General features: G+C 42.5%; 1 long non-coding RNA gene across 1 annotated transcript; it reads right to left on the bottom strand.

Annotated features, from left to right (window-relative positions):
- Positions 1 to 2,667: 2,667 nt before the first annotated feature.
- LOC132399215 (uncharacterized) lies at positions 2,668 to 9,563 on the bottom strand. Its single transcript, XR_009513911.1, has 3 exons — positions 9,455 to 9,563; positions 3,619 to 3,730; positions 2,668 to 2,989 (listed from the first exon to the last, which is right to left on the bottom strand). It is a non-coding gene; the product is annotated as an uncharacterized LOC132399215 (long non-coding RNA).
- Positions 9,564 to 11,123: the final 1,560 nt, after the last annotated feature.

The raw sequence follows: 11,123 nt of genomic DNA, 5'->3' as shown, positions 1-11,123 counted from the left end.
CAACCTCTGTCTTAAAATAAATAAAGATTTGGCCTCCACAGCTGCCTGTGGCAATAAATTCTGCAGATTCACCTCTCTCTGGCTAAAGAAATTCCTGCTCTTTTCCCATTCTAAAAGGATGCCCCTCTATTCTGAGGCTGTATCCACTAGTCTTAGATACCCCCACCATATGAAACATCCACTCTAATGAGACCTTTTAACATTTGATAGGTTTCAATGAGGTCACCCTCATTCTTCTGAATTCCAGTAAGTAGAGGCCCAAAGCCATTAAATGCTCTTCACGTGACAAGCCTTTCGATGCCACAGCCTAAGAATAGCTCATCCCTTCAAAACAGAAATGAGGAAATTCCTTCAGCCAAAGGATGGCAAATCTGTGGAACTCATTGGCACATTCAGCTGTGGAGTCTAAGTCAGTGGGAATCTTTAAAATGGAGGTTGATAGGTTCTTGATTAGTAAGGGCATCAAAGACTATGGGGCTAAGGCAGGAGAATGGGGTTGAGAGGAATAATAAATCAGCCATGACTAAATGGTGGCGCAGACTTAATGGGCTGATTGGCCTGAATCTGTGCTGTAGTGCACTGTGGCTCGATGACTCTAGGTGAGGCAGAATTTGCAGCAACTGCCTATTTCTGTGGGAAGGACTGGCTGATGTGTGATACATGTGTGACTGAATTTAAAGCAATTGTGAACTGAAGTGCGTTCCAGGTTAGATGGAAGGAGGACCAGAACAAGCATTTTGTGAAGTAAGAGTGAGTGAGTGTGTGTGTGAGAGAGATGTTGGTGCATAAACATTGTTTCATTTAGTTATGCTGTCAGATGACATTAAACTTGGATTTTAACTTGATTGAGATCCATAGTGAAATACTTGCTTTTTATTAATGCTTTTTATTTATTGAAATTAGATGGTATGCCACAGAAAACATAGAATTTTATCAGCTGTAAAACACTGAAAAACTCAGCAAATTGTCATTCTCTGCAACTTCCACCATTTCCAACGGGATACCATAATCAGGCACACCTTTCCCTTCCCTCCTCTCTCTGCTTTCTGCAGGAATCATTCTCTCTGCATCTCCCTTGTCTCTTGGTCCTTCCCTTTTATCCCATTCTAGGTAACTGGCAGCTGTGGTAAGTGTTAAACCTGCCCCCACACCTTCTCTCTCATCATTAGTCAGGGCCCGAAACAGTCCTGGTCAGGCAGTAGTCCACATCAAATTCATCAGGACTGTTTGTTGTACTCGGTGCTCCCAGTGCAGCCTCCTCTACATTGAGGAGACCCAACACAGATTGGAGAATCACTTCAATGAGCACCTTCACTCTCTTTGCAGTAACAGCCAGGACCTTTGGGTGGCCATCCATTTTAATTCCACTTCTCATTCCTGCACTGACATGTCTGTCCATGGCCTCCTCTAAGACCACATTGAGGTCAGATGCAGCCTGGAACAGCAACACCTCATATTCTATCATGGTAGTTTATCTATTCTACCATGGTCTATCATGGTAACTTCCAGGAACTAATTCCCCTCTGCTCCTCCCACTTGTTTTCCTTTATCCCACTGGTCCCTTCAACCCTTCTCTTTCCCTCCCCTCCCCTCATGAGACCTGCCCTTCACCTAGTTCTCAGTCTCCTTCCACTTATTCCATGGTCTAACATCCTCTCCTATCAGATTCCTCTTTCTTCAGCCCTTTGGGTCTTCCACATATCACTTTGTGGCTTCTCACGGCCCTTTGCACCACTCCACTGCCTTCCTACCTTCCCCTTTACCAGGACTCAACAGATTGTGTTTCTTCCTGCACCCTCACCCTTTACTCTGGTTTCTGCTCTCTAACCATCCACCCCAGATGAAGGATCTCAGCTCAAAAGGTCAACTGTTCATTTCCCACCATAGATGCTGCCTGACTTGCTGGGTTCCTCCAGCATTTTGCACGTGTTATTCTAGATTTTCAGCATCTGCAGCCTCCCTTGAGCTACATCATCCATTTTCTCAAGTGGTTTCATTCTCTCACGAGATCAGCTGCCAAGGCTTTGGTAGCTTCGGCAGATGCACTTACAATTGTTCTGTTGGCTGCTACTTCCTAGTTATGAGGAAGCTTGCAGCCACTTCACCCCTCCATTTACTTTAAAATTACGTGCAATTGACAGGCTTCTTCAGCCAATCTCCGAGAGCCTCACTCATCTATTCCTAACGCTTGCAGTGCCTCATTATGATGCAATTTCATTCTCTTGTTGTGCCTTTAGTCCATATGATTCTGCACTTTATTTAATAAAGAAAAAAAAACAATAGACTAGGAATTTCCTTGGGGGCTCTCCTGTCATAACTCCAGAAAGTAATCCTGGATTAGATGTGCCCAATTAGGAGAGGAAATTGATGATATTAATGTTTTTAAGATGGTCTAAAGAGACCGAACATGATCTTACATTATTAAATAATGCACAATGAATTAAGTTATACATTATCAGTGTTTTACTGACTCCGCCTATAGTCAGGGTGTAATGAATGTAAAAACCTCGAGTCCCTCTCCAACAATTGGTCCTCCAAACTGAAATTTAACTCTAGTCTGCCACGCCTTCCCACCCGGAGATGAGCTTCTGCTTCCCCCCTCCCCCCTCCCTTGGCTTTCTCTTTTTTTTCCTTAAAGTGACTAGTAGCTCCTCAGGAGCTCTCCCCTCAGACTTCACCTTGCATAGAAAAGCAGCCTCAATGAGCAATTCATCAGCCTAAATTCGCCTTATTTGATCAAGGGGGATTTATCTTGAGGCAATGCTCAGGCAGCTGTTGGAAAGAACAGTCCTCACTGCAAAACATAGCTAAGGATTGCATTAAATTGAAATCCCATAATCTCAGAGGAAATAATACTTGTAAAGCTCAGATGGTTTCTACCGTACACCAGGGGATGCGTCCAATGTACCATAATAATAGACTGGTTCTCCTAAACTCTGCATATTTCTCCCTCAGACACCACAAATGCAGCAGGAACAGGGACACTAGCCTGTAAATTGAAAATAAAACATTTTATGTTAGAAATACACAGGTACAATTTTCACATCGTATAAACAGAGCCATTACTTGAATCCAAAGAATCAATTAAGCAGAGTTCTAGTGAAAGACCATTGGTTACCAACATTTATTTTGTTTCTCTTTCATCAGATGCTGCCTGAACTTCTGAATATTTCCAGCACGTTCTATTTGCATTGGCCATTGTACAACAGATCTGCAAGATCATGTGTCTAAACTGGTCGTGCTCAGCAGCAATATTCAGTGCTCAGGAGCTGGTGGCAATGGGTGTAACTTGGAATAGGACAGGTAGTCAGAACCCAGAACAATGCTAAGAAGGGAGGGGGGTGCAGGGAGAGAACTGGCATGTTATAGAGTGCTGTAGACATCTGCAAAGTCACAGTGGAGTCAGTAGTGGAAAGGAGAAGGGAAGATGAAGAACCTCTCATGACAGAGATTAGTAAGAGCATCAAAGGTTATAGGAAGAAGGAAGGGGAATAGAATTGTGATGGATAATAAATCAGCCATGATGGAATGGCAGAGCAGACTTGAAGGGCTGACTAGCCTAATCCTGTTCCTATGTCTTATGGTCTTCTGAACAGCAGTTGTTGGATGAAGAAGTACCTCCACATGGCAGAGACGATGGTTTCCACGCCAAATCCCAGCAGGCCTCTGATGCAACACATGCAGCTGGTGTACTGTATACTGGGGCTTCTTTAGGATCATTAGCTAATTTCTGTAAAAAGATGTCATCAGTTGTTATTTCTTTTGTCTAGTGTGTTGGTATAAAATTTAATGCTGAACTCTCAAAATGTATAATATTAAACATTACATCACCTTAAGAGCAAAATAAGTTTAGAAATGAAAAATTAGGCTAGCTTTATGCACGTTACAGTGTGTGTCACTGGGCATTCTAGAAGAACATGTGGGAAGGGTCCCTTTCACCTTTCAGGATGAAAGCTGGATTCTTGGGTACGTGAGCAAAGCAGGTTCAGACACAAAAAAAAAACAAAGCAGCAGGGTGATAATGTCGAGGAAAGAGCTGATTAACTATGCCATTGCTGCTCTTCTTTGCCTAACTCGGGCAAAGGACCAGTGAGTGGATGAGCTGACGGAAGTGCTAAGCAGAGGAATCGCATTGGCGTTTGGTCTCAGTGATATCACTTGCAGATACTAGGTCCAGGATAGCATGAAGCCCGAAGGAGGCTGGAGAACTGGGCATCAACTGAATCAAGAATGAAGGAACCTCAACTATCACGAGGCTTGGAAGGAGGCTATGAAATTAATGGTGGGAAGGAGCTGCCTCTGGCAGCTTGCTCCATATACTCACCACCCTCGATGAAAAATATTGCTTTTGAGGTCCTTTTCAAATCTTTCCCCTCCTTAGGGACCTTACCTTTACCTCTAATAGCTTTAAACATTTTTTCAGGTTGCCCCTCATTCTCCTATGTTCCAAGCAATACAGACCTGGCCTAGCTACCTCTCCCTATAACTCAGACCCTCCAGCCCTGGGACCATGTACATGAATCTTCTCTGCACCTTTTCCATCTTCATCTCATTTTCTGGATAAAACTGCACACAGCACTTCAAGCTCCATGGAAGTTGCAGCAAGGCAAGGTTGAAGATAATGTTCAGACAAGGATAGATTGCAAATTGCGTGCAGTCGCCCCAGGCAAGATGAGCATTGCTTCTCTTTGCACAGCAGGGGACAAGAGCCATTTGGTCCATGAATTCAAGGATGCAAATGACACTTACTATTGGCCAGTTAGTAGTTTAATAATACTGAACTATTTAGTGGAAAACCGGGGAATGATTAAGAATGGAGACTTCCTTAAGCCAAAGGGACCGGGGAATGAATACAGTAGAAGATGTCAAGATGGGAGGATTGACAAACGATCTGCTGGAGGAGTTCAACGGGTCAAGCAGCATCTGTAGGAGTGAAGGAATTGTCCATTTTTCGGATGATTACCATTTGCATAGTAGTATAAGCAGTTAGTGTAATGCTATTACAGTGCCAGCAATCAGTGATTGAGGATCAATTCCCACTGCTGTCGGTAAGTTCATACATTCTCACTGTGTCCGTGGGGCTTTCAACCCATAGCCCAAAGACATAAGGTTAGGTTTGAAATTTGAGGCCATGCTATGCCTGTGCTGAAAGCATGGCAACTTTTCCGAGCTGCCCTCAGCACATATTGGATTGTGTTGTTCATTGAAGTAAATGACACATTTCCCTGTGTGTTTCAATGTGACCGATAAAGCTAATTTTATCTTTACTTTTATCAAGTTGTGCTGAGCTCTTTCATTAGATTGTTTGTTGCTCCAGATTCTGGCATCTCCAGGTTTGGTGGAGCTGAGGCTGAGAATGGAGACTTGGAACTGTGAGCTCTGGGGATGAGAAGAAGAAAGGGCAGAGATTGTTTGTTTAGAGATTTGGCAGGGGTAGAAATGTATGCTGAGAGATCTACATGTGGAATGAAGAATGAATTTAAGGCCTGACGGCACACACAGAGTCAGAGAGATGATTGCCAGTGAAGGAAGGAAGCCAAGAATTATCATCGCTCTTCAGGAGAATCCTGAAGAAAAAACACTTTTGGCAGAGGGGAGCAGTAGCTGAATGTGGTCCAGGCTGATTTGGCAAAGGGTGAGAAAACCTGTTGTCTTTCAGATAACAAATAATACTGAACCTTCGGCACCCAAGGGAAGGCTAATAGATACCAAATCAGCTCAAGTGGCCAGTATTATGTGCATAATCATAGGGTTAAGTAAAAAGAATTGTCTAATATATGTATTAATTCACATATAGTGCATAGTTATGTTTAAGAAATTTCAGTAAATTGAAGGTATTTTTTCAAGATAAAATCCTGATTTAAACAAGAAGATCCTTGGGAATTAAGCAAAAAGCCTGAAGCAATTCAATTCTGTTCTCTCTTTTTTTTTTGCCAATTTTTGCTCCTCCTCTTTCTAATATTTTACTTTAATGACTTTTTCTTCTTATAAGCATCAAGATAATGAGTGCTTGCAGACTAATTAAACGAAGAAGGTATCACAGTCGAAGCAATTACCACCCACATGCATGTGTCTCCAGCAGGGACCATTGGACAGCAGTCAGGGGCAGTGATCCCAGCCAAGCTTCCTCAACCTAAAGCAATAGCACAGAAGCCAAATGCAACCAGTTCAGACTGGTTTAATCCCTCTCATCCTCCCTGTGTCTCTCAGCATTATAAGAAAGCCCGATATCTTTTAGTTGTCGGGTGAGTTGGAAATTCCCCAATAGCAAGTTCTTGGCCCATCAGGTGGCAATATGACCCACAACAAAACAGACAGAATCAATACTTCCCAGCTAATGATGCACACCATGTACCATCGTTTTCTTCAGGCATCATAAGTGCTGTATAATCATACAAACCCAGACGTTACACTGTCAAACCAAAACAGTCTGAATACTTTTCAGTCAGTTAAACAGACTGGGAGGGTTGCGACCTGACATACAAACTAACTGCCTCTTCCCAGTATTACACCATTGAAAGAACAGACCAAGGTAGTGGAATCTAAATAGAACTACCTTGAGGGGAAGGATATGCAAGAGAAGGAATGCATCGCTGGAAATCTTTGTAGCTAGCTGATAATCAAGCTATGAAAACTACAATTGGAATGTTTTGCTTTCTAAATGGAGGCACTGAGCACAAAGGTGAGGATGTAAGGCCACATCTTCACAATTCACAAATCATTGATTAGGCTTCAGCTTGCTTATTCTGTACAATTCTGATATGGAATGTTTTTAGGATGCCAAAAATTTGGAGAGGGTATAGAGGGAGTTTACCAATACAATTTAGGACAATATTGTGGGATTGTAGGCCAAATACAGGCAAATGGGGCTAAATTAGATGGTCATCTTGGTCAACTGAAGGGCCTTTTCTCGTTGTTTTACTCTTGTTATTGTTGAGTGCCAACGAGTCATTGTCAATTCATGGTGACCCTATGAATAGTGTAGTTGTCCATAGTGTTTTCATGGCAAGATACAGAAGTAGATTGCCAGGCCTTTCTTCTGTGCAGATACTGTTGTTGCTCAGGTTGGGACCCAGCCAGATTCGAACTTAGGACCACCTGCCTCAGTCCAGTGCTGATGCCATTATGCCACCGGCCAGCCCATAGAGTCTCACCTTATGACTCTCTAATTGCAAGAATGAAGGACTTTTCCATCATCCACCCATTAAAATGAGCTGGCTTTTCTGTGATCCTTCCAATCTAGTTGTTGGATCCAGTGGTGCATGCAGACCTGATATGGGTGTTCAGCCTCATGAAGGGTTTGATCCAGGAGAACTATTTCACTGAGCAAGTAGGCAAGCATCAAGGGGTGATAGATTTAAATCAACTTGGAACAGACAGGGAAGAGAAATGTTTCCACACAGGTTGCTGAAGTCTGGAATGCTGAACTTGTTGGATAGATGAAGCAGACTGCAAAATGCTTTTAAAAAACAATTGAGCATTTTATAGAATAATAGAGTATGGAAACAGACCCTTCAGCCCAACTGGTCCATGTCTGCAAGATTCCTATCAAACCATTCTCACTTGGCCATATTTGCTGATATCTCTCTAAAATCCTTTCCTATCCATATGTCAGGGTTCCAGTTGGCTGTTCCCCTTTAATGCTTCTTTCTTCCTGATTATGCCCTAATTTCAGTCATTAGATTTCCAATTGCTGCTAGTTTACTTAATTACAGTACACCTGGTTTTCATCAGAGACAGAGACTGAAATAAGTACGATGGCGTCACTATCACAGGTTGCCAGTTTGTTGGTCTATTCTCATGTGATTCTTCGTTCCCTTGACTGATCAGAACCATTAGTTCAGCTCCAGTTTCAAGATTATCCCTGTAAATCCTGTCTCCATGTCAAGATTCCTCCGGTTTGCTGTTCTACATTCACGTCTACGCCAGCATCCCCAACTCAGTCGATGTGCCAGTGTCCTGCACTTGGGTTCTCCTCAGTACTACACTCTATACCTATCAATGTTCTTAAAAGGTTAAGCTCGTTGCTTTGAGGGGGTGGGGGATGGTAAAAGCTGTTTGGTGAGACTAACTTGTGTAGCTCTTTAAACAAGCTGGAACAAAGATGCCCATTGAACATGTGCCCTCTGTACTAGAAGAATCTGCATCTTTCCGCCTCAGAGTCTTCCCTCATGAATTTAGATGCACAATATTGCCTTTAGGTGCTCAAAAAAACTAGTAATATCTAACCGATAGTTCTCTTCTGAAGCAGCAAGGGTTGTTGTGCATTCAGGATTATTTTGTTACTTCCACGTTTAGGTAGTGGCTAGCAGAGTATTAGCTCAGCATGCTTGCAAGGAACAAAGGCATCAAAATGAAAATAAAATCAACTTCTTTTGTTGAGGTTTAACAGAAATTGTTCCAAGATTTGCTGGCTCCTTGTTGCTTCATCCATTATCAGAGATTTCATTACCCAGATCATGTTCTCTTCTCACTGCTCCATCAGGAAGAAGGTACAGAAGCCTCAGGACTCACACTACCAGGTTCAGAAACAGCTACTCCCCTCAACCATCAGTCTCTTGAACCAGAGGGGATAATTTCATCAACTTCACTTGCCCTATCAACCCCCAAGTTGGTGCAGTGTTTCATTGATTCTGTTTATTATTCTATGGATTTATTGAGTATGCCCACAAGAAAATGAATCTCAGGGTTGTAATGGTGATATATGTGCACTTTGATAATAAATTTACTTTGAACTTTCAACTCTGAATTTTCAAACTAACCCTACCAAGCAAAGGGAATCTCACCTCAGCAAGTATGTTAAATGTTGACACTTTAGTTGTTACTTAAATGCTTTTGGCTAAAATATCAATGAGGCAGTCATTTGGATGATGGGCCTTGAAACTCTCAAAGCATTGCTGAAGTTATAATTGAAGATACGAAACGCTTCACAGAACTTTAGGGCACATTTGCTAGCAGTTGAATCTTACAGTGCAGTATATTTTAGGAATATCCAATGAATTTATCTTGCACTGGAACTCAATAAAGACATGTGTTAGTATGAAAACTTAACCAGACATTGGTTAATCACGAGTATTATTTTTGTTGCTGTGATTTCCATGCCTGACATGCATCAGCTGACTGCGTTCCACGTGCTAAGTTACTTTTGAAAGTTTGGCAAGGAAATGAGATCGTTATTTTGGGAATGATTCTTGTCAGCTATTCAGAAAGAGCTTGGCTTTAGGAGCATTGTGCTAGGTTAGATCAGCCTCATTATTTGCTTTCTGATCTTTAAGTCACCTGATTCTTTGGAATCAAACAATAATCACCACTTCTCGCCTACCAGTCTAGCTTACAAATTGCCATCCTGCAAACCCTCCACTCTGTCCAAATCACTGGCTCCTAGAAGTCTTAAGTACAGATTTCAATATTCGCCTTCCAAAAATTATAACCCCTTGTGGTGAACTACACATACCTGACTGGACAAGCCCCCTGCTGCCTGCTCCTGTGGCTCCTCCCACAGACCCCTGTATAAAGGCGATCAAGGCCTGAGCCTGGCCCTCAGTCTCCAGGATGCAGTGTGGTGGTCACTTACTGCTTGTTCCTTCTTCCAGTCAATAAAAGCCGATATCTCGCCTTCACGTCTCAGAGTGAGTTATTGATGGTGCATCACAACTTCACACTGCCACCAGACTCCAGGCTCTGACACAGAAGGGAAAGCATCAACTGAAATTGCTGCAAGGATTGGCAAAGATTTCTTCATGTAGTGGCAAGTTGAAGAGGACAAAAAGCAGGAAATGCTGATTCACCACTCTTGATGTTAGCTTCAGCTAAAATTGATCTGTACTCTGTTTAGCTGCTGATAGGTCTGATGTCTTCTCACCAAGGATAATGAAGACCTGTCTACAGCAGCTGGGAAATTATTTAGGCATATCAATTAAAATGTTTCCCCCACAATACAGTATCAGCTTCTTTGATCCACAGTTACTTGCATAGTTTTCAGCTGATGGATTCCTTATCCCTCAGTGTTTAAAAGTCACTTCTAACTGTAGACATTTAATTTCAGTGTCCGTTGATGATTCTCCCAAATCCCTGAACAAGTGGCCTGAAGTTGAAATTGGGAGTTATTGACAGACGTTTGAGTTCTGTCCCAACAAATGGCACAGTCGTTGTCACTCTTCATTGCGGATGTATTGACATTAGGGTGGAATTACAAGGTCATGTTGATTTGTAGTCCCTGGGGTTACAGGAAATGCAGCCATCTGTCACAGGCTGCGGCTTTTTATTATAAAAGGACTAAATCATTTACCAGCGTGAATTAACGATGACCTTCGGTACTGAAATCACTGGTCAAGTATGTGCAGAACTTGCAAAAACAAAGCATGGTAAGATCATCCGGTGCTCTTTAGGAGTTACAAAATTAAAGCCTTATGATACAAAATATGCTTGGTTACAGATAAAGGAAGACGCCTGAAAATATTCGATTAGCAGTGTTTATGCACGTAAAGTAAAAGCATGTAAAGCTGTTACATTTTTTATATCATGCTGCTGTAACTCAGAGACCACCTTGTTTATAGAGCTCACAGAGGCCAGGCCAGAACATCTTTAAATGAAGCCATTAACAATCAACACAGACACATTGTCCTGTACAAGACTGGCCTCTTCTCCCTTCTGTAGCTGTTAGAAATGTGAATCTGTGGTACACCTGCAGTCATCGTAACCTCACACTGAGCACTGCAAAGCCTATGGCTTTCATGTAGCATCATTTACCGGCACACACTTACCCTGCTTTCAAATGGGATTTAATTCAGAGCTGTGTAACCTATAACCACATTCACCACCTCATTTTCCCAGTTCCTTTGTTGTGATGGCAGGTCTCAGTCCTGGCATTTCTTCCTCTCCACCTCTCGCGGCCACAGGCCCACACATGTACACAACACCTGTGCATGATTCACTTTTACCTTGAAAAGGTGTGGATTTGGTACAGCTACAAGCAAACGGAAGGGAGTCTCCCAGGTGCTGCCTTTGTCTCTGGTCGACGAGTTGATCTTGTTTCAGCTTAAAATTTCAGCCAACTCAACGTGGTCTCTCAATCAGCTCATCACAGTGGGCTCCTCGAGCTGACAAGGTCAGAAGAGGAGCAG

This window comes from Hypanus sabinus, chromosome 9 (genome assembly GCF_030144855.1).
Source record: "Hypanus sabinus isolate sHypSab1 chromosome 9, sHypSab1.hap1, whole genome shotgun sequence".
Lineage (NCBI taxonomy): Eukaryota > Metazoa > Chordata > Chondrichthyes > Myliobatiformes > Dasyatidae > Hypanus > Hypanus sabinus.
This window is presented reverse-complemented; position numbering and strand designations above follow the sequence as displayed.